Source organism: Ursus arctos, unplaced genomic scaffold (assembly GCF_023065955.2).
Source record: "Ursus arctos isolate Adak ecotype North America unplaced genomic scaffold, UrsArc2.0 scaffold_9, whole genome shotgun sequence".
NCBI lineage: Eukaryota > Metazoa > Chordata > Mammalia > Carnivora > Ursidae > Ursus > Ursus arctos.
In genome coordinates, this window is record NW_026623111.1 from 19051596 (window position 1) to 19074467 (window position 22872).

Here is a 22872-nt window from a genome sequence, read left to right on the forward strand (position 1 = left end):
ATCATAAGGAAAAGTAAATATATTCACAGTACTGTACTGTATTTATTGGAAAAATCTGCAAATAAGTGGACCTATGCAGTTCAAACCCATGAAGTTCAAGGGTCAACTGTAAATACATTTCTAACATAATAAGATCATTGCATGTAATTTTCCCCACTTACGTTTTTGTGAGCATTTTTTTCCGGGGAGGGACTCTATACCTTTTGTCAGACACTCAAATGAGTCTGGAAGAGAACAAAAGTTCTCTTATGGAAAGTCTGTGTAATGGGATGTTGTAGGAGAGCGTGGCAGCAGCTTGCAGGCTTATGGGAAAAGAAATTTGGATTTATGGATGCAATGTGACACAGTGGGTGAAACTGGCTTTTAGAGTTTGACACCTCTCAGAGCCTCTGCTTTCGAATGCAAAAAAGATGGAATCAAAACGACCCATCTCATAGGCTTGATGTGGTGTATATATCGTTCATTGAATATGAAATGATATTATGTATTTTTAAAAGATTTTATCTATGTATTTGTCAGAGAGATAGAGAGTAAAGGAAGGGGGAGAGGCAGGCAGAGGGAGAAGCAGGCTCCCCCACTGAGCAGGGACCCCGATGTAGGACTCAATCCCAGCACCCTGGGATCATGACCTGAGCCAAGGGCACTTAACCAACTGAGCCACCCAGGCGCCCCATGAAATGATGTTAGAGTGTATAGTGAATGTGAAGTGAGTAGCATTGTTTCTGGAATATAATATGAGCTCGATAAATAATAACCGGTCACCTTGTGCATTTGGAGAACCTCCTGCAGGATGAAGTGTGGGTGCCACGAGATGCCCCCAAGGTGAAGAGAGGAGGAGAATGCAGGAGAGGTCTAAGAGTCGGGCTCAGCAAAGATGAGTAGAACATGGGGTTCTCTAATCCTGCCTTTGGCACTGACCTTGTGACTTAGAACAAATTACCTCCCTTCTCTGAACCTCAGTTTCTTTACCTGCCAACTGGGGATAAAGGAGTCTACCTCAGGAGGATGTCGTGAAGGCTCTACATAGAGGAGATGTCTGCAAAGCACCTGGCCCGGTGGAGATGTTCAGTGAAGGAAAGCTATCTGCCCCTCCCTCAGCCCTCCTGCCTCTACCCTAGTTCTGTCTTCGCTCCTGGCCAGTGACCTAGATGTTCACACACAGGTGTAGCTGCATACATGGAATGTTCCAGATCCGTGCTGATGCCCAGGAAGACTGAGGTCTCGCCGGTGGTTACATCATGACCCGGTGGAGGCTCTTCTTGCCCTGCTTCATCTAACTTGTCCCATTCTGTGTCCCCGTGGGGCTCTGGAACAGTAGGAATCCGGGGCACTTCCCAGTATCTGCGAAGGTCCACACTGGGAGGAGGGGAGCCAGCTGAGGTGGTGGGAGTTGGCGTTAACTCTTATGTTTGTGAGAATCATCGTTGCTATTGTCATCAGCATTATTTTGAGGCACTGCTGTTACCTTCCAGAAAGCTTTAAGGGGATGGGGGAGGGGATCAAATAGAAATGGGGAAATGCCATTCAACTCATTCGACACCTCAAGCACACACTTTGAATCCCACTTTTCATCCCTCACCCTGTGGTCTTTTTCTCTATAGCGCTTATCACACCTTGAAATGACAGTATGTATTTCCTACTCGTTCGTTGTTTGAGTTTCTTCTAGAAAACAAGCTGCATGACGGCAGGGACCAGATCATGTTCACTGAGCCTAGGACCATGCCTGGCTCATTGAAGGTGTGTAGCCGTATCATTGACTAAACAAAAGGTTGAATATTTCAAGGAGTTATGGTTAAAATTTGAGCTGATATGACAAGATAGATGATATCCAAAGCCTCAACTTGTGCTAGATTTCCACCCACTTTTTATTATAAAGGGACATTGGCTAGGTCCAAGCTCTTGTATGTTGATCCATGCCTACACCCCCAGCACAATACACTCCCACCCTGTTGATCTCGGGTGTGGCCACGTGATTCGCTTTAGTCAATGAAATGTGAGTGGAATGAATACGCATCGCCTCCAGGCAGAAACTTGAAGAGTGAGCCTATGATTCCTCATGTTCCTGCTTTTCCCTTCCGTGAACTTGGAATCATCTAGCAAGATGGAGCTTCTGTCAGGGTTCTGTCAGGTTTCTGAGTGGTCACGATGAGTAGAGCTCCCTTGTCAACCCCGTGATGGGCACGGGGTGTGAGTGAGAAATGAACTCGGCTGTCTGGAGCAAGGTTTTCAGATTGTCCCTGCAGCACAAGCTAGCCTATCCTGATGGACTCAGTGTTCCCTTCAGTCCTTCCTGCTTTCTCCATTCGCGCCTCTGACCCCCAAATCCAGGCAGCGTAGAGCAGGGATGTGGAAGGAATTGCAATCATGGAGTGCCCTCCAAGTGCCCAGGGGTGGTGTGAGGGTTATTCCCAAAGCCGTTCTATTTCAGCCTCTCACACAGCCCAGTGGGCAGGGACTCCTAGTTTTAACACCCAGTTGGGTGAACTGAGGCTCGGAGAAGCTTCAGCACCCAGTGCAGGATATCCCAGTTTCCACTCCAAACCTTTCCCTCTGTGCACTACAGCAACTGTCTCTCGCCGAAATGTTGGCTCAGGTCACCCTGGAAGAGATGCTTTTAGATCTTAAAAAAAAAAATAACCTTTACTAATGACCTGGTAATTGTTTTTATAGCTTCCCAATGAAGTGTGAAGTGTTCTAAGAGACAACACAGGACAATTTCCTCTGATGGTGAAGTTTTCCAAAGAACGATTGCTTCGCTCTTCTGGGCTTTTGGTGCCCTGGACTTCGGAGTGACATTGAAGCGGGGCTGAGCTGTAGGCCTGGGGACTCTGAAAAAGCCACAGAGGTGGGAAGGCACGTAGGCTCAGTCCTGTCTTTTGGTTTAAAGAAAGTATCCTGTCTTTCTTTTTCACACGTGGTCACATAATAGCCTATGAGCAAATAGTAAATAGCTGGCATTGATCCAGCACTCACTCTGCCACGACCGGGCTCGTGACTTAAAGCCAACACCCTCTCCAATCAGGGCCCCGGGCAGTGCCCAGCACATGGTGAGGGCTCCAGAAATATCTCTGCAATGAGTGAATTTTCCATAATAAACATGGGTTGGACCTGCCGCGTTGAGCCCTGATCAAACGCAGTGAAAATTGACTGACAGAGGAAAAAGGGGGTGAGTGTTCAGACAACTTGGCCCTCGAGTTTGCATCCCAAAAGCCATTCGAGATCCCAAGAAGGTGAGAGAATTTTAATTGAAAACATTCATGATTCTGTCGCTAAAATATCCGAGCCAGGTCAGACCTGTGATGCAATCGAGTTGCCTTTTATTTGCTTTAGTACAAATCGCAGGATTCAATCTGTCCAGGGCATGATGTTCCCTGTAGGGTAATGCCTTCTACGAGGACACTTAGCAATTTCCTTGCAAAGCCTTGCCAATGGTTGCCTCATTTTATTCCCACAACTCCCCCCCTCCCCTGTAGCAGGCAGGACAGATGTGTTTATTATGAGTGGAAACTGAGGAGGCTTAGACGTTCAGTGAACCGCCTGCAAACCACATACTCGCCAAGAGGCGGAAGGATCTAGAACCTGGGATGCTGCTCTGACCATGGAGTGCTTTCCATCATACCACGGCGTCTTCCATCATACCATGGCGTCTTCCATCATACCACGGCTTCTTCCATCATACCACGGCGTCTTCCATCATACCACGGCGTCTTCCATCATACCACGGCGTCTTCCTTTGCCACTTGGACGGGCCCGAGGCAGGCGTCAGTTGTTGTACTTTTGTGTTGCTGTTGTGCTTTTTAATGGTGTGTTGTTACTCTAAGTTTCTTCCCTTCTCACTGCTGGGTCAGGTACGATTTCCGCTGGAGTAGGAGATGACAAGCATGTGTTGACCTGGTTCAGCCAGGGTGCCTCGTTGTTTGGTCAGATACCAGTCCCCGTGCCTCTGTGAAGGCGTTTGTTAAAAACGTGATGAGTATTCAGATCAGTAAGCTTTGAGTAAAGCAGATTACCTTCTCAAATCTGGGTGGGCGTTAGCCCATCAGTTCAAGGCCTTAAGAGAAAAAGCCAAGGACCCCGGAGATGAAGGAATTCTGTCTCCCGACTTCCTTTGGACTCAAGACTCCTTCAGACTCAAGACTGCAACTTTAATTCCTGCCGGAATTTCCAGCCTGACAGCCAGCCCTGCAAATTTTGGATTCGTCAGCCCCCACAATTGCACGAGCCAATTTCTTTCTTTCTTTCTTTTTTTAAAAGATTTTATTTATTTATTTGAGAGAGAACGAGAGTGCACAAGCAGTGGGGGGAGCAGCAGGCAGAGGGAGAGGGAGAAGCAGACTCCTGGCTGAGCAGGGAGCCAGGCACCCAGGCTCGATCCCAGGACCCTGAGGGCATGACCTGAGCTGAGGGCAGACGCTTTACCGATTGAGCCACCCAGGCGCCCCTGCACAAGCCAATTTCTTAAAATCCACTCCCCACCCTCTCTCTGTACCCACCCACACGTACACACACTTACTTACATATTTATATTTACATTTACTGTATATATACATATTTACATCTTATTGGTCCCGTTTCTCTGGAGAACCGAGCACAAAACCTTAGTTATGCCTTTTTGGCAGGTACGACGACGAGGACAGCTCCATTTCTGACTGCCTCCTGTCTTCTCGAGCCAGTTCCTGTAACCTTCACAAGGACTCTCTGCGCTGAGCCTCAGTCCCCCATCTTACGAATGAAGAAACCAAAGTGAGTTGAAATAACCTCTAACCCGAGGTCAGAAAGCTAGACAGTGACAGAGAACAGAGCCAGGTTTCCAGTGCTCGGCCCTCAAACAAATACTTCTGGATTCCTCTAATCATTGATTTTTTTCAGGTAGTCCAAGAATGCATCACGGCAAAAACTAGGCAGCTGGCTATATTTTTCAGATGTGATATTTTACTCATCGGGAAAGAGCAGTCCATTGGTCAACTATTATTTGGGGTCGTCATAGTCGAATACGTTGAACTAACAAAGGGGAAACCTTTCTGTTTCCTGCTTTTCCAAATTCACTGCAGAGAGGATTCCAGAACCTGTCACCCAGCAACTCAAAGACCAAGTTGCATTTGGGTGACAGAAAACAAAAGCCCGTCCCTTTCCAGGTGGTTCTGGGTTTGGAGATTTGAGACCCCCGAGGTGGTGTGAGGCAGAGAGCGATGATAAATGATCCTGGGGTCTGGGCTTTCTCTCCTCCTGCAGCCTGGCCCTCAGGAGCACGAGCCAAGGTTCCAGAGAGACGGAAAGGAGATGGAGTTTGAGAGAGGCTGCCACCTGTCCCTGGGTAGTACGCAAGCTCCGTGCCATTTATGTCACCTATCCCACATCCACAAATATGTAAAAACCTCGGGAAAATCGGCTCTCCATTTTTCTCTGGGAAACTTGATGTGAGCTTTGGAAGTCAAAAAAAAAAAAAAAAAAAGGCAGGGATCCTCCTTCATATGCACATTTTTAGCTCTTCTCTCTTTTGCAGAATGGCTAACGCCAACTCAAACTATTTCTGCAAAGAGTCGCTGGGGACAAAGTGGAGATGTGGGTAGGCTCCTCGAGCTGGCTCTCAGAAGCAGGTGAGATGCGAGCTAAAGCAATCGCTTTGCAGCCACCTTTGACGTAAGTGCTGGAGATTTCTTCAATTAGCTTAATCCTTTCCTCCTGACGCGCACTTTATAGGAAAGCAAATGCCATAATTATCCTCCCCCATTCTCTCTAATCCCTGTCTGCGTGGCATGCCGACAGATGCTTTTCTGCCTGCCCGCGCTGCCTGCCTCTCTGAGCCTGGTGTCACGATGAGGCGGGCTGTGTGTGACAGATTGCTAAATCTGGCCTCCTCCATGCAGGGGACTCGGTGTTCAAGTGGCACCGGCTGCTCGCACCTCCCCTCAGGGCTGAGGCAGGCCTGGCTTTGGGCAGGCCCAGAAAGTTCTGGAGGGCTGCCTTGTGACTCAGGAAATCCCGTGCAGAGAAGGCCAGCCCTCCGCCGCTGGCAGAGTCCACCGTAGGTAGCTTGCCTTGTTTAGGATTGAAATCTGGGACCCTGCCCGGGAAAAGCTTCTCCCCTCCGGGGAAGAGCATCCAGCCCCATATGCCAAGGCAAGCACAGGGTGATTGTGTCATAGCCAGGGGGCATAGGACCTGGTCCCGCCCTCTGGGTCTAAACATAGCAGGGGACGGTCTGTGTGCAGACATTTATTCATCTATGTATCTATAATTTACACCCCTCACACACTTAACGTGTCTTTTTCTGAGGCTGCTGTTTTGGGTCTGGAAACTGGTCTTCGCTAGAATTCAGCCCCACCTCTAACACTCGGTAGTGTTTGAGCTAATTTCCGAGCCTCAGCTTCCCCATCGGTCAAGTGGAGAGTAACCATTTCTTTCTTTGCACGATTTGTGAGGACTGAGTAAAACAGTGAATGCAATGCACCTAGTATACAGTGAGTGCTTAATAAATGGACTTCATTCAGGGGACTCACTAGCATATGACTATTACTGCTACCACTACTAATGTACACTTCTCTAGTGTTTTAGTTCATTATAATTTTCAAGATAATTTCATAAAACATCTCTTTAGCTGTTTAAAAGTGGGTATTATAACCCGAACTTTGTTTTTTTCAGATAAGGTTTGATAATGTTTGAGATCACTGAGATCAGGGGTTGGCAAACTATGGCCAGTGGACCTACTATCTGATTTTGTAAATAAAGTTTTATTGGAACGCAAGCACGTCCATTCAGTTACGCGTTGTCTGCGGCCACTTTTGTGCTGCAAAGACAGAGCTCAGCTGGTTAGGCTGAGTTTAGCCCACCCGGCAAGCTCATGGCAGAGCCAGCGTGGGGTCTGCAGTTTCTGATTCTGGGTGAATTCTAATGAGGGCTTGTTCTCATGATTCTCTCTATGTAAATATTTCTTGTTACTTATTAGATGCTCTTTATCCCACTCATTCCTCTTCTCCCCACAGCCGCCCCCACCCTGCATGATCGGAGCAGGAGCTCCTTGGAGCACTGGGATGTGTGGACTGCGGCTGCGCAGACACTCAGTGCCACTGACCCTGTAGGCAGAGAACCCAGCTCTAGGGGGCCCTTCCTGCTTCCTTCCCTGCCCTGCATGTTCCCCAAGAGCCAGTGGTGTGTGAAGCCCAGTCTGCAAAGCTGGGGAGACACCAGTGGACTACAAGTCTTGGCCCTCAAGATGCAGCAGAGAGGAAGAGGATTGGAAAGTAGAGAGAGAATGATAAAACCCGTTGCTCTGTCTGTTAATGCAAATAATTTAGCGGGTCGGGAATGCGAATTTGAGAGGGAACTTGGGGAAAGTGGCCAAAGCTGGAGGGGCACGTCAGGGAAAGATCCTTCTGAGCCTTACAGCATATTTTCAGGTGTTGGAATGTTTCTGAGGGCAGTAAGGAGTCCTGGAGGTCTCCCAGCAGGGAGGCCCCCAACCTGCTCCTTGCTTCTCCTTACCCCAATGTCTATCCCACTCAGCGGACGTGTGCTTTCCTCAGCCTACGTCCTAGCTCCATCCAAATAGGACGCTGCTCCTTGGCCCTCCCTCAGGCCTGGGGTGTGTATACTGCTCACAGCTCAGCCTCCAAGAGAATGGACACAGGGAGAGTCCTGTGCAGGCCCAGAATAGGCTCAGGGCAGAAGTATCAGGAATGCAGGGTGTCTGGGTGGCAGTCTCAAATTTGTGTTGGGGGGGAGGGTAAGGGAAGGAGTGGGGGACATGGGCTTTAGTGGGAACATCCCCTTGGACTGCAGACTCTGTCTCTGGGCAGGGCTGCGGCGAAAGGAGGGCCAGAGCCAGACCCTGCTTAGAGCAGAGCCCAGGAAAGAAGCCCAAGGGCAAGGACAGGGTCATGTCACCAGATCAGGTTGGGCAGCAGCAAGCCTTGAGGCAGGACCAGTTACAGTTCATGGGATGTCAACGCTGGTCTGAACCAAGGTGGAGGAAACAGGGCTGCAGAGGGAGAACAGCCCAGGAGGAGGAATGGATAGGTCCGATTGTCCTAGCTGCTGCTGTGGTCTTGACCTTGCTGACTCTGATCAGGTCACATGCGGCAGCTGGAGAGGCGCCGTCTGTGTCACCCACCCTGGGGCAGACCCTGGACATGGAGGATCACAAAATGGGAAGTACAAGGTTCTAATCCAAGTATGTACCTGTGCGAGGAAGTGAGATCCTAAGGCAGGCTATGGGTCAGCCAGGGGGGAGGATGGGGACGGAAGACAGAGGACAGGCAGGAACAGCGTTCCAAGCAGAAGTGCTGTTGGGAGGCGAAGGCATTGTGATGTCTGCCATGTTCTCTCCCACAGGGGTGAAAGGGAGGGGCAGCAAGTGGCAAAAGGTAAGCTGGACCCAGGCTGTCTGTGGCGTTAGCATACAGCTCTGTGTGCGTGCATGTGTGTGTGTGTGTGTGTGTGTGTGCACTCACATGCGTGTTTGGTAGGCAGGAAGGGCATGTAGGAGACACCTCTTGAAGTGACACATATGTGAAGGTTGCATGTTGGCCCAGCAGGTCAGGGAGCTGTCAAGCTCCACGCTCACCTCCTCTTTCCTGTGTGGGGTTGTTCAGGCCCAGAAAGAATTCAGTCTCAAGAAAATGAAGATAAAAGCAGCAGCAAACACCACCACATAGACGTGTGCACCAGCAGAAGGGAAAAGAACGGCCCATCTCTCTTGATCCCACATCCTGAAGAGAATCCAGTGTTTGCCCCATCCAAGCAGCTGCACGGGAGGCAGGGGGGGGGCACGGCGGAGGTAGGTGCCAATCGCGCGGCTTTGAGCGAGTTAGTGTTCGAGGCCGCGGTAGCCCCAGAGGACTCCTGGGTCAGTTATCTATAGTGGGAACATTGTGTACGCTGTCTTTGCACCGAACAGGGCCCACTTCCAAGGAGATGTTATGTTTTCCCCATCAATAAAGCTTGATTTTTATGGGTGTTTAAAATCACGCTCCCGAGAGCCACGGGTATTATGGGTAAGTGTTGAACGGGCTCCAGCACACGGGTCTGCCAATGGCCATCATCTTCATGAGCTCGAATGCCCTAAAATATTGCCCTTGACGTTCTTTCCAGAAAGACCTTGGCCTTGCCAATTTTTTCAGTATATCCTGAGATAAGAAAGAATCTTCTGGAGATTGCAGAGCATTTTGGGAAGGACCGGTCCCCTGCACCCAGGGGTTGCCGGCTCAGCCTCTTTAAGGTGGGGCTGCCTTAATCAGTGATGACTTCTACTTCACCTCCTTGCAGCCAATCCTCTTCTTTTCTCTCTTACCATTAACACCGTTTGTAACATGGGTACAATAAAAAGCCTAAAATTAAGGTCCAATCTTATGTGCTGCCTTGACATCTGGTGAAATCTTGAGGGCCTCCAATGTCCTCACCCCCAATTCCCCTTCCCATTCTGCTCCTGCAGATAAGGTCTCCTAGAAAAACAGCCTTCCTTATTAAAAGGACCAGGTGTATCCCTGAGTAGCGGGTTTCAGTTCTTTGCTAGCATGCAAAATTATCAAAACAAGCCAATCGTATCTCCCCACCAGAACCAGGGGACACACCACCCTTTTGATACAACAGAGCCTGGCCTTGTGGTCCACTCTGTCCCCCAGTGTGACCCCCTTGGGGCCCCGCTACTCTGGTCTTCAGCTGTGTGCCTTGGGCAAATTATTCTAACTTCTTTGAGCCCGAGTGCCCTCAAAGGTAGTGCAGGGCATGCCTTATGGGTTGCTGGAAAGACAATTTATTCAACACCTCTTTACTGAGGACCTCCTCGGTGCCACGAACAGCGAATGGAGCAATGAAGAAGCCAAGCAGGGTTTCTATCTACATAGACCTAATACTCTAATGGAGGACACGAACAACAGGCATTTAAAACTTAGTGAGATGGGTATAGACAGTGTGAAGTACCAGGAAGAAAAGAATTCATCAAGCCATAGGAGAGAGATGGCAAGTGCTGGGCCAGGGAAAGGAGGGGATATTAGACATCGGTATCCTGGGGGTGCTGGTGGGGTGGGAAAGTTAGTGCCAAGAACTGAGCATGAGAAGTCAGCCACTGGAAGATTTGGGGGACAGCGATTCCAGGCTGCAGGGACATCAAATGCAAGTACTCTGAGGTGGGTGAGAGCTGGGCTGTTGGAGCAACACCAGTGAGATCAATGTGGGGGATGTGTAAGTGGTGGGGGGAGCTGAGGGGGAAGGGGCCCAGTACTTAAGGACCAGCAGGTGCCTTCCCCAGGAAGCCATCCAAATTCAAAGCCTGGCCGTGGCCTCCACTGCGGTACATCCTAGAAAAATACAGGCTCTGTGATTCTGCACCACAAGGTCACAAAGGGGAGAGCCAGAAGGAAGGGCGGAGGCTTTCCAGCCCGAACCAGTGAGAGGTGTGACTGGTGGGTGTTTTTAAAGAAATGAAGCCCTTCCTTCCACAGATCAGAAGTGAAAGAGAACAACTAGACCAAGTTTGGGTAAACAGAGGCCCTGCTGGAAACTGCTTTGTAAATAATTAATAATCCCTTGAAACTAGCACCTCAGTGGATGGAAATGCTGAGTCCGAACAGTTATTTCTGAAATGCTGGGGAAGAGTTTGATTTCTCCAGGGCTTGGGTGGGCCTTAGATCTCCCTGGATTTGTACCCCATCTTGCTAGATACGCAGAGCTTGGATAAAATATTTCAGTGGGATAAGCCTCAGTTTCTTCAGGTTTGAAATGGACATCAAGATGGTGATGAGGGTCATGGTGATAGCAAGACCCATCTTCGAGGGCTGCTGGGAAGGTTAATTGAGAGAATCCTTGAAAAATTCTTAACATACCATGCGTGGCTCTGATGAAAGTCTACAAGATGAATACATTCAATATTTTCCGAAATATTGGTCCATTACTTGCTTTTTCAACCCAAAGGAAAAGTTACAGTTGGCTTTGGTTTGAGTTGGTACATTCTGAATTATCGGGTTATTACTAAAATTTTTTTCCACTGCTCATCTGCTCAGTGCTCTTTGACATTAAGGGAATTTATCCAGACTGCATTTTGGATACCATCCATTAAAATTTCTTAGGAAATGTTTTTTATGTTAAATATAATACAGCTTCACTATAGAAATAATGGGGACAAAAAGACAATATTCAGAAGAAAATCAAAATCGCCTGTAATTTCATGCCCCCAATGCTGTCACTGACATTTTTTCTTTGAGGTTTTCCTCTATGCATCTTTGAACGTAATTTATATCTTATATGTGTTATTTTTGTCCTATTTGCAAGTTCAGATTATATCATGAATGTTTGCATACATCGTGAAAGATTTCCATAAACATTTGAAATGGTTACATAATATTCTATTATCTTGTTTTACCATTACAGTTTTTTATTATATCATGTAGTATAAATAATGCTGGTATAGTAAATAAACACGTCTGATGCTCAGCTCCACAGATCTGGGTATAATAATTTCTTTGATGAGTTTTCACGATAAAGACCATTGCTACCTTATGCGGGAAGGGAAATACTACAGATATTATAGAATAGGGTTTGGCAAACCATGGCTAGTAGGCCAACTCTAGCCAGCTTGTTTTATAAATAAAGTTTTATTAGAACACAGCCATGCTCATTTGCTTCCATATCGTCTATGGCTGCTTCCATGCTGCAAGGGCAGAGTTGAGTAGTTTAGCTTTGCCAAATCTAAAATATTTACTATCTGATTCTTTATAGAAAAAGTTGGCCAACTCCTGGCATTAGAATGGAAGGGAGCTCAGGCTTTCTCACTCAAAACCCAACAATCCTAAACCATGAATTTTTAAATAATATTTTTTAAATGTCTTTCTTTAATTCATTATACTAAAAACAAGTAGGGGAAAACGAACATAAAATAATAAAAGAGCTGAAATTAAATACGCCTCCAAAAGCTGACTTCTTCCTCCATCCACCCTTCCACTGTATATTTTAGAATTTTAGCCCGGACCAGGCAAAGTTTGATAGAAGACTCTCAGGGACAGACTTAGGTATGTATGAAAATTTTGTCATAATAAAGATGGCACCAAAAATCAGCTTGGAAGAGAAGGATTGCTCTGCCTATGGTGTTGGCATATGGTGTGAGGTAGGAATCAGGTTCAAATTATATACAAAGATGAACTTCACATTAAGACCTGAATATGAAAGGCAAAACTATGAAGTAGGGTTCTCAACATCAATCCTTTTGTTAATCTGAGGAAACCTATGGACTCCTTCTCAGAATAATGTTTTTAAATACATGAAGTGAACTAGACAAAATGACCAAGGAAACCAATTATGTAGAAATGCAGACATTTAAAAAATTGTGAAGTCAAATATATGCTTCTTTATGAAAGCAGTAACTGATAAGGTCTAGTAGTAAATCTAATAACTATGGCAATTTTAAAATAGTGATGAACATAAGCAAAATTTTGAGATTTCCATAACAACTGTCACCTAAGGTGAAGATATACTTAGTTTATTCCAAGTTCACTGACACCTTGGATTTTAGGTTAATGCCCTCCAGGTTAAAAACCCCTTTCATAGAGCTGATAAAAGTGGGGAAGATTATTTTTGTGTTCTTTAGGCTAGGGAAGAACTTCATATAGTGGCCCTCTAACACTCAAAGAATTGATTGATTTGTCTGCATTAAAATTCAAAAGTTTTATTCAGTAAAGCTCACTAGACTTTAAGAAGGGGACAGGCTAAGAGAGAACTTCTGCAACCTCCAAAACCAACAAGGGATTAACATCTAGAATATTCAAGGAGCTTCTGTAAATCAACAAGAAAAAGATAGGGAAACCAGTAGAAGATGGGTAAAGAATATGAACAGACAGTTCACAGAAGGGAAAATCTTGAATGTGTCATAAGCATATAATGAGAGGCTCAACTTCTCTTGTAATAAATAATCAGAAGATTAAAACATCAGTGGAATAGAGACTACTTTGTACCCTCTCATTTTCCATAAATAAAAAGCCTATTACAACCAAGTGTTGGCAAGGATGTGGGAAAACGAGAACCCTCACGCATCGTTGATAGGATATAAACTTTTATAACCACCCTGAGAACAGTCCAGCGATACTGAAATGAAGGAGCCCATGACTTATGACTCAGCTCTCCCACACGGAGTATAGGAACAGGGGACTCTGGCGTACTGTTTCCCAAGTGAACACATATGAGGATCTTGATCTCAGTGTTGGCTGTGGTGGAGGATACTTGAGGCAACTTGATAGAAAAGTGGATGCTTTATACAATGGAGCGTATGAAGCCATAGGTGCGATGTACTATACACATACAGCAACCCAGACATACCCACAATTCATAGTATTGCGTGAAAAAAATAAGAACACCAAGAGATTTATGCACAATGCTCTTTAGTAAATTTAAAACATATACACACAGAAAACAGCACTACTTATTTCATAAGGTACCTGTATCTTGAAATTGAATATGCAAACAATGGCCGGACCCTATATAAAAATAGAGCTCTGACCCACAACTTGCAGCAGCCTGCCCAGGAAACCAAACCCTCCTGTCCAATAACCAGCCCGGAAGCCAGCGTTATGGGTCCTTCCTGTAGGAAGTCAGGCTTTTAGCCGATCCAGGAGCTAAACAATGACTTCTGGCCCAAAATGGCCAGGGCCTGATTAATAACTGACAGCTTCCCTCATATTTGTCCCCACTTGCACCTTAAGATACCAGTCAGAGAAAGCCAAACCCAAAGTCACACAGGGATGCTTCGCTTCTGGTTAGCCCACCTCCAGTTTCAGCCAACAGCCTCCCATCAGGGCATGCATGAAGCCTTCCCCCTTCCCACGATGAAACTTTCCCACTCCTCTGCATTTGAGTCTCTGCCAAAATGCAAGTGACAGTGACTGACTCCTTTGCTAATAGCAAACTTGGAATAAATACCCTTTGCTTATTCTCATTTGGTTGGTTTTTGTTTATTTCCATGATTTCCAAAGATCTATTGGGCACAGTGGAGTGGTACGGTACCCCTTGTGCTGTGGGAATGAGTCGGAACGGAGATCAGGGCCGTGCATGGGTCCCTGAAGCCTCTGTGCCACAAATACGGAGGAAGTGATTAACAGAACTTTCCATGAGAAGGCTCATGAAATATAAAGACATTTAAAAAATTAGTTGATTTTAATTTCTTTCTGCATGGTACCTTTCTCTTCTAAAATCTCTCCTACTGTCTGCTTCCAGGCTTTCCTCCGCTTGGGCTTGGGGGCTAAGTATCCATATCATTCTTCAGCCAGATGGAGGTGCTCAAAGTCTAAAAGGAAGCTGCAGTCTCCCCTGGCTTCTCCAGACCCTCGGGTAGCAGCGATGTAGACGCCCCATCAAGGTCCCTGCCAAGCTTGACCGTCTCTAAGAAACTCTTCTGCCCTGACAAAGGCAGAAGGGGTCTTGAATCCTGTTTTTTTTTCATCTACAGCCTGGTTTTATCTCTGTCAGAGCATAGTTTACCCCCAGGATCCTCCTTACCACTCAATGCAGGAGATTAAAGGACAAAATAGCCCCAGTGACTTCATCTTGCTCTTTTTCAGCAAAAATTACTTTTCCAAACTATTAAGTCTTCTGTGAAGGTTAGAGTAGAGGACTGAGGTTCAGTTTAGCCCACTTATTAAGATGTAGGCTACCCAGCCCCAATAGAAAAAATAAACAAACAACGAGTAGTTTACTTGGATTTATGCACAGTTTGTCTAATCAATCAATCTGTAAACATTATGCAAATGTGTGTAAACCCAAACCTAGCCCAGACGGTACATATGCATTGTTATGTAAACGATCCATCTTGTTAATGCAAATATTAATATAAACCTGACATTAAACGCAAGTTCACACAGCCTTGCTGGTTGAAGGGGCTTGATTTACATTGAAATGTAAATAGCAGTAGTGCTCTTTTTGGGGGCTTTGGAAAACAGACTGACTAGAGTTCACCGGGTGGCCTGTCCCCATCAGGTTCCCCAGACAGAGACCCAACCCCTTCCTTCAAGGCATCTCATGAGGAATTTGGGGAGAATCTGGACGGCAACTCATGGGTCCCTACTGGTGTCTTCGGTTTTGATATCTAGCTCCTCCCGGCCTCCTTCAGGACCCCAGGGCGCCAGTCTCCAAACTAATGATGCGGGGAGAGTCATTCACCATCTTTCACTCTCTCATGAATGGAGGGCTTGAAGTGAGCTCTCGTGCCAACAAGATTGGCCATCAGGTGGCCTGCTGGGCAGCTGTGTGCGGGACAGGTCTCCCTTCACTCTGCCCACCTCCTTCCCTGGGCTGGCTTCTTATTCTTCGAGACTGTTTTAAGTGTCATCTCACCTCTTCGGACAGGACTTCCTTGATATTCTCAGTAGGTTTTCTCGTCCAGGGTTCTCTAGCATTGCACCCAGTTCATCACATTCATGATGCTTTTCTCATGTGTGATGACAGATTTATTTCCTTCTGTGTTTACGGATGTCCACGCTCCCCACCTGTGAGCTTCACGGGATCAGAGCTATGTCTGTTTTTTTCATCACTTTATCCTCAGTGCCAGGCCCATGAGATGGGCTTGGAAACATTGTGTTGGATGGATGGACGGTTGGACGGACAGACAGACATATGTACTCTGCAGCCTTGTTGCTTAGCACAAAGATCCACCTTCCAGAACTCACCTGGTCTGTCTTTTCTATTAGGACCTGGGTCCTGCCCTGAATACACTGATAATTTGCCTGACTACCCCCCCCTCCCCAAGCTCCTGCCACAGCATGATGATAGCAGTAGGAGGAAAAGTAGCTGTCATATATTCAACAATTAGTAGATTCCAGGTATTACACTGGGTGTCTTACACCCATCATCTCATCTGAACATTAATCTTTGAAGCATATTTTCAAAAGATCAGGCCTTTAACGAGGAGTCAAAGGTAAAGGGCTTTGGCGGGGGCAGTGTAGGGCCCAGCTCCAAGTCCAGATCGGAAGTTGTCTGGGTCTGAGTCCAAATCCTGACTTCACTAGCTATGGATTTTGGAAAAGATATTTACCAGGGGTGAACATTTCTTTCCTGGGGTTGCTGTGACAATTGAGTGGGATTGAGAGTCTAGTACAAAAATTTCATAAATATATGTAAATATTTCCAGCTTTTATACAAAAGTTCAGACATCTAGAGACCAAGGACTGCATTTATTCTGTGTGATTACTTTGTCTCCTTTGTCCCCTTTGGACCCTGGGTTGCTTTCAGCTCTCTCCTGCCACCCAGCATGCCTTCTAGCAGAGAATTTGCACGGTATGTACGTCACATTGCCTCCCCGGAGATCGGCCACCCCAAGCTGAGACTGAGGAAGTTAGTGACCCAGGTCCTTGTGGAAGTGAAAGAAAGAGGTGCTAAAATGACCTGGAATTCTTTTTTTTTTTTTTTTTTTTTTAAGATTTTATTTATTTATCTGATGGAGAGACAGCCAGCAAGAGAGGGAACACAGCAGGGGAGTGGGAGAGGAAGAAGCAGGCTCCCAGCGGAGGAGCCTGATGTGGGACTCGATCCCAGAACACCGGGATCACGCCCTGAGCCAAAGGCAGACGCTTAACGACTGCGCTACCCAGGTGCCCCATGACCTGGAATTCTTATACACGCCCATCAGTCCTAACCCTAAAGGCGCTGAAACCAAGGGAATGCATCTGGGCTCTGCAAGGTAGAGCTGGTAGGTCGCTCCTCGCAGCCGAAGCCTGTCTGCTCCTGGGCAGGTCTGTTTACATCTGACTCCCCACCTCCCGGAGAGTGGGCCCTGTGCCTTACTCGTCTCTGTAACTCAGCAGCCAACACGGTGCCCGCACGCACGGATGGGGTGGGTGTCTGATCAACGTGCCAAATAAATATCCCTTCCCTACCCCTCTCCCCCAGATTTATTGGACTTCCACCTTTTTAGAGCACTTTTTCGAGGAGGTTCTTTTAATATCGTCTTTGATCTTCATTTGGGTGGGAATTGGGGGTGCCACGGGAAGAAGACCACCCAAATATAATTTCTCCCAGGCTCTCCTCATACGTCTGCAAGCAACGCCTGCCTGAACACCGCCTGCTGCCGGAGAGGCTCCGCCCTTGGCCAGATGGAGCTCCACGCCAGCGAGGGAACCCCCATCGTTAATAGCAGCGGCAGACCCCAGGGGCTCCCTGCAAAAGCAGAAACGCCAGTTGCGATGAGAAACTTCCCACTGCCTGTAACGAAAGCAAGAGAAACTAACCCGGAGTGTCAAGGTGGGGCCCAGCTCTTTCTCTTCTATATTATTAACCATAGCACCTTCATTTGAACTGGGCTTTGGAACTGATAAAATGCTCTTTCTTGTGTCATCTCATTCACTTGTCTCCAATTAGCAGGTGGAGAAACTGCTCTGAGACAGGCCACCACAGCATCTGGAACCTCCTGTGGTCCGCAGCCAGGATCCTTTAACGAGAAATCGTGTGTTCCTTGACGTGTCCCTGGAAGGAGCTCAAGGTAAGTAAGGACCTTGGGGCGGTCGGCTAGATGACCCCTAGCTGAGTGACTGTAATTGTTCTGACTGTTATGGGCTCACAAACTCTTTTTTTGTTTTTTGTTTTTTTTTTAAGAGAAAGGAGATGTTAGCCAAGATGGGATTTTCCCAGAAGAATTCTTTAGACAAGTGCCAGAACTTTTACCTTCCACCTTGACAGTCCCCGGAGACAAACCGAAAGGACCTCGCTTAATGCCTCATCCGAAGGGTATTTGCAATGCTGGCTTCATCATTCAAAGCAGGAAAGGCCTTTGTCATGGTCAGATGGCTTTAATGTGTTCTGAATGCTACATAAATTCAAACTTGATGGCTCATTTATTTGTTGGATTGAAGTTTTATACAATAAACTAAGCCTTGGTATTTACTAATAACTTGTGCACTGCCCTTTGTTTGTTTAGAACAGCCAGAAGGCAAAGAAGTTGACCGAGTCCCTCATGGCCAATATGGTGTTCAGATCCTGACATTTCCTGGGACGGTTTATGGATCGGTGGGGGGGATGGTAAGAGGATGGTTTGTGGAGGGAGCAAGGGACATTGCGGGGAAAGAGGAGAGGGGAAAAAATGTAGGGTACGTGTTTTATTCCAGACGAATTTGACATAGTCCCACCACACATGCTTCAACGGCTGAATTCAGTGAGCTGGGAATTCAAAACATTGAGTGACAGGCCAGGCTTGGCTAGTGACTTGTGGCATGACCTTGGAAGATTCATTTTCCCCTGCTGTGTCTCGCTGTCTCACTCTGGGAAAAAAAAAAAGAGAGAGAGAGAAGAGAGAGCTTATAATAAATTCTAGTCATCATTCAAGGTGAGCTTCTTTGAACTACTCTCCTTTCCAGAGATCTTTGCTCCTTACCCCACCCCATCCACAAAAATTTCTCTCTTTCTCAGAATCCAAGAGCTATCATTTGCCCCCACGTCTTATGGGCAAGAACACAGGCTTTGGTGTGCGACCGAGCCCAGTGTGAGTTCCAACTCTGCCACTCGTCTAGACTCGAACAAGTTAGGGAATGGTTTTGAGCTCCCACTTCCTTTTCTGTAACATGGAGAGACAGCACCTATCTTGTCTCGTTGTGAGAAGCAGAGGATCGGATACACGTGAGGTCCTCAGCTCCGTGCCTGGCGTTGTGGAAATTCTCCTGACAAATAGGAGCGATTGTCATGGCAGCCTCATATTTTGGGGTGCAGAATAGATGGTGAGCTCCTCGGGGGAAGGGACCAGCTGGTTTTCTGAAGGTGCAGCGTCCAGCGCCTGGAGCTTTTTCTCTGGTGTGTTCCATGACCACAGAGGTTCACTGCCTGCGTCTCGGAGACAGGCATTGTGACTGCCCCTCAGGGGACACCGAGAGCAGCGGCGTCTTTGAGCTCATTTCAAGGGTAAGCACGAGTTCTGGGACTGACACAAGTGGGCAACATCTGAAAATCGCTACATTTCCATGGCTGAGGAAATAGATTCCTGTTAAGATTGGATCATAGGATTTGCCTTCCGCGTCTCCTCGTTTCCAGACAACTACGTTCTTCCAGTCTCAATTAGGGGGCCCACCGGGGGCTCAGAGATGGGATAGGTTCTGGCCCCGAAAGAAGGAAATGGCTCGCTGGACTAGAGCCGCAAGTCAGGGGTCACTGGTGTCTCATGACCTCCCGGAAGCTGGTGCCTGACTGGGCCCCGACCTAAGGCTTGCTGCTCCTGAACTCCTGAACTTTCTGCTGTAGCTGACATTGGCAAGTCCTTCCCCCTCTTCCACATTGGAGGAGTCTTAATTTTTCCAGTCTCTACATCTCTGCCAAGTCAGTTAGAGGAATTCAAACTAGTCCAAGCCAATCAGGTAGTCCCATTCCCCAAATTCAGCCAGTGAGAATAGAACACATGAGCAAGGTTTCTTAACTCTAAAAAAAGAAAAAAGATAGAAGAGATACCAAGAAGAACTGGCTCCCTGTGTTATCAGGATTCTCCAGAGAACAATAGGATGTGTATGTATGTGTGTGTGTGTGTGTGTGTGTGTGTGTGTGTTTACTATAAGGAGTTGGCTCTCATGATTATGGAGACAGGCAAGTTTCAAGATCTGTGTGTTGAGTAGGCAAGTTGGAGACCCAAGAGAGCCTATAGTTTAGTTCCAACCTGAGTCTGAAGTTTGGAGAACCAGGAGCCAATGGTGGTGTTCTGGTCTGAAGGTCAGCAGGACCCAGATCTAATAGAAGCTTCTGCTTCACTTTGAAACTGAAGGCAGGAAAAAGGCTAATGTCTCATTTTGAAGGCAGGCAGAAGAATTCTCTCTTACCTGGGGGGAGGGTCAGCCTCTGTGTGCCATTCAAGCCTTCAACTGATTAGATGAGGCTCACCCATGTGAGGGAAGGCAATTTGCTTTACTCAGTCTATTCATTTCAATGTTAATCTCATCCAAATACACCTTCACAGAAATACCCAGAAAAATGCTAGACCAGATAACTGGGCGCCCTGTGGCTTGGTCAAATTGACACATAAAATTACCCATCACATTCCCTTTCTGACTTGGTAGAGGTCATTAGCTAACTGTGTCTCCCAAAAAGATATGTTGAAGTTCTAACCCTTGGTACTTTAGAAGGTGACCTTATATGGGAATGGGTCATTGCAGGTGTAATTAGTTAAGATGCGGTCAAATTGGCATACGGTGGGCCCTAATCCGATATGACTAGTGTCCCTCTAAAAAGAGGGAAATTTGGACACAGATACTGGGAGAAGGCCATGTGAGGACAGAGACAGACATTGGAGTTTTGGCAGCTGCCAACCAAGAAAGGCCAAGGATTTTGCAATACCCGAAGCTAAGAGAAAGGCCTGGAAGCTCTCAGAGGGAACCAACCCTGCCAACACCTTGTTTTCTGACTTCCGGTCTCCAGAACTATGAGACAGTAAACTTTGTTGTCTTAAGCCACGCAGTTTGTGGCACTTTGTTACAATAGCCCCAGGGAATGAAAACAGTGTGTGAAGATGTCAGGCTCGGGACTGCTGTGCCGTCTTGTTACCATGAGAGCTGCTCACAGACACACTGGGAATGATGGTGCAGAGTCAGCAAAATGTGGGTCTTGGTGAATTCGTTGAGCTTCCAAATTAACCAGCTCAGAAACTGCCCTATGTCTAAACTTTAGAATATGAAATAGTGTATATCCTTATTGTTTCAAATAGTAGCTGGGATTGAATTTTCTGAGATTTGCAGACAAGAGCATCTGACTGGTAGACTGATCTCCTATCTCCCCTGCTCAGACAGATACCCCCTCCATGTTCCTTGGCTTTGTGAATGGTTTCACCATCCACCACCACCCACCACCAGATGCCCGAAGGAGAAACCCGGTTGTCATCCTTGGTGTCTGCCTTTTCCTCAACCCCCTAACTTAGTCATTCATTAGGCCCTGACAGTGACCTCCTTATTGGCCTTCAGCGTGCTCAGTCATCGCTCCCTTGATCCTGCCCTCCCTCCTGTGTGTTATCGTCTTAGCTTAACTGGACTCTCTGTGTCAAATCATAATCAACTTAGACCATTCCCTTCACTGAGCCAGAGCAATGTTCTACCATATATAATTTTTCCAGGTGACCCTCATTGTCTTTAGGACAAGGTTCAAGTCTAAGCTCCTTAGCATGGTGTTCTTGTCATTCATGGTCTGGCCTCTGGTGGCTATTTCAGCCTCATCTCTTATCACCTGTCCTCTGGTCAGACTTGAAGCTGCTGAAGTTTTCACTCTCTCTCTCTTGCCTCAGGACCTTTGCATATGCAGCTCCCTCAAGATGAAATGCTACCCACCTCTCTTGGCGTGCCCCATGTCAACTCATTCTACAGGGGTCAACTCAGCCACTCCCTCCTCCAGGGGGCCTTTTCTGATAATCTGCTATTGTTCGGTTGGATATTTTCAGGTTCTAGAACAACATTGATTCTGCCCTTACCCTTAACATGGCCTGGGGGGCTCTGGGTTGTGGTGGCAAAAGCACTGAGCAGACAGCAAGGAGACCTAGGTTCTCCCTTCTTCCCCAGTGTCTGCCACTGAGGAAGCTGTGGGACCTTGGTAAAGTCCCTTCTCTTCTTGCGGCATCAAATGATGGAGTAGGACTATGTCAGTAGTCTGCAAACTATGTCCTTCAGAGCCTGAGGGTTCCAGAGAGATGGTCCAGGTAAGGGGCAAAAGAAGGCAAAACAACTCCTTGATCTCATCTTCTAATTCCATTCAGGTCTTACCAACATCCGTATCACATACTGTACTTTCATAAGATTTTTTTCAAAAAAGAGACTAAGTAAGAACTTTAAAATGTTAGAAAACCATGATTCTTTCTAACTAATGTCTCATTCAGCTCAAAGGTCCTATTGTAACATGGGCAGGTGGAGAGAGGGAGAGGTTGAGGGAACAGAAGACAAACACAACAAGGTCTATGAGAGGAAGTGAGAACTATCAACCCAGCCAATTGCTTTGGCCCAGTCAAACCTGGTCCAGGTTGTAAAGAAGCAAGAGGCTCTGTGATGAGACTGGATAGTAAGGGTTTGGAGTCCAGAAAGCCTGGGACATCCAGGCTCTGAACCAGTGGGTCACTGCCTGTATGCTCAACCGAAATACCTGCGAGCTTTTAAGAAACACTGATGCCAGGGGCCCCTTCCTAGATAATGAAACCATCTCCAGGGGTAGGGCTGAGGCATCTGGGTCATTCTGAAGGATCTAAACCCTGGGAGGGGAGGGGCTGTGATTTCTTTGCTCACCATCATATTGCTGGTGCTAAATGCATGGGGTCAGCAGGCAATCGGCAATAGCAAATACTGAGTGACTAGGTGAGTAAACGAGTTTCATATTAGCAACTGATCAGATTTATATCACCTGCTTCAGGTTATTGCAACTTGCTAAAGTTCAGTTCTCTCATATGTAAAGTGAGAAAAGTAATTTCTACTTGGAATTGATGCTTTGAGAATTAGTAATATGGCAGGCACCTTGCAGAGCATATGGCAAATAGTAGCTGATTAATAAAATGGTACAACAATCATTTGTGGTAATTGATATTGCTCAGATTCAGACCAAAAATTAACTCGGTTCAAATTTGGCTGCCATGTATCAGTCAGGATCGGCTAACTTATGCTGTGGTAACAAACAAGCCCTCAATCTCAGGGACATAACACAGTAAAGGTTTATTTGTATCCATTTACTTGTCATCACAGGTTGGCTGGGGGCTGCCAGAGTTTCAGTCCTATGGAACATTGCAATTGTTGTTCACCAGGAGACAAGAGAGGAATATCTTCTGGAGCTCCTTCCACTGGCAAGCCCTCAGACCAGACATGATCCACGTAACTTCCTGTTCTGATTGGCCAGAACGAGTCACATGGTGCTACCAACAGCAGTGGCCCAGAAAGTGCCATCCCACCATGTGCCCACAAAGCAGAG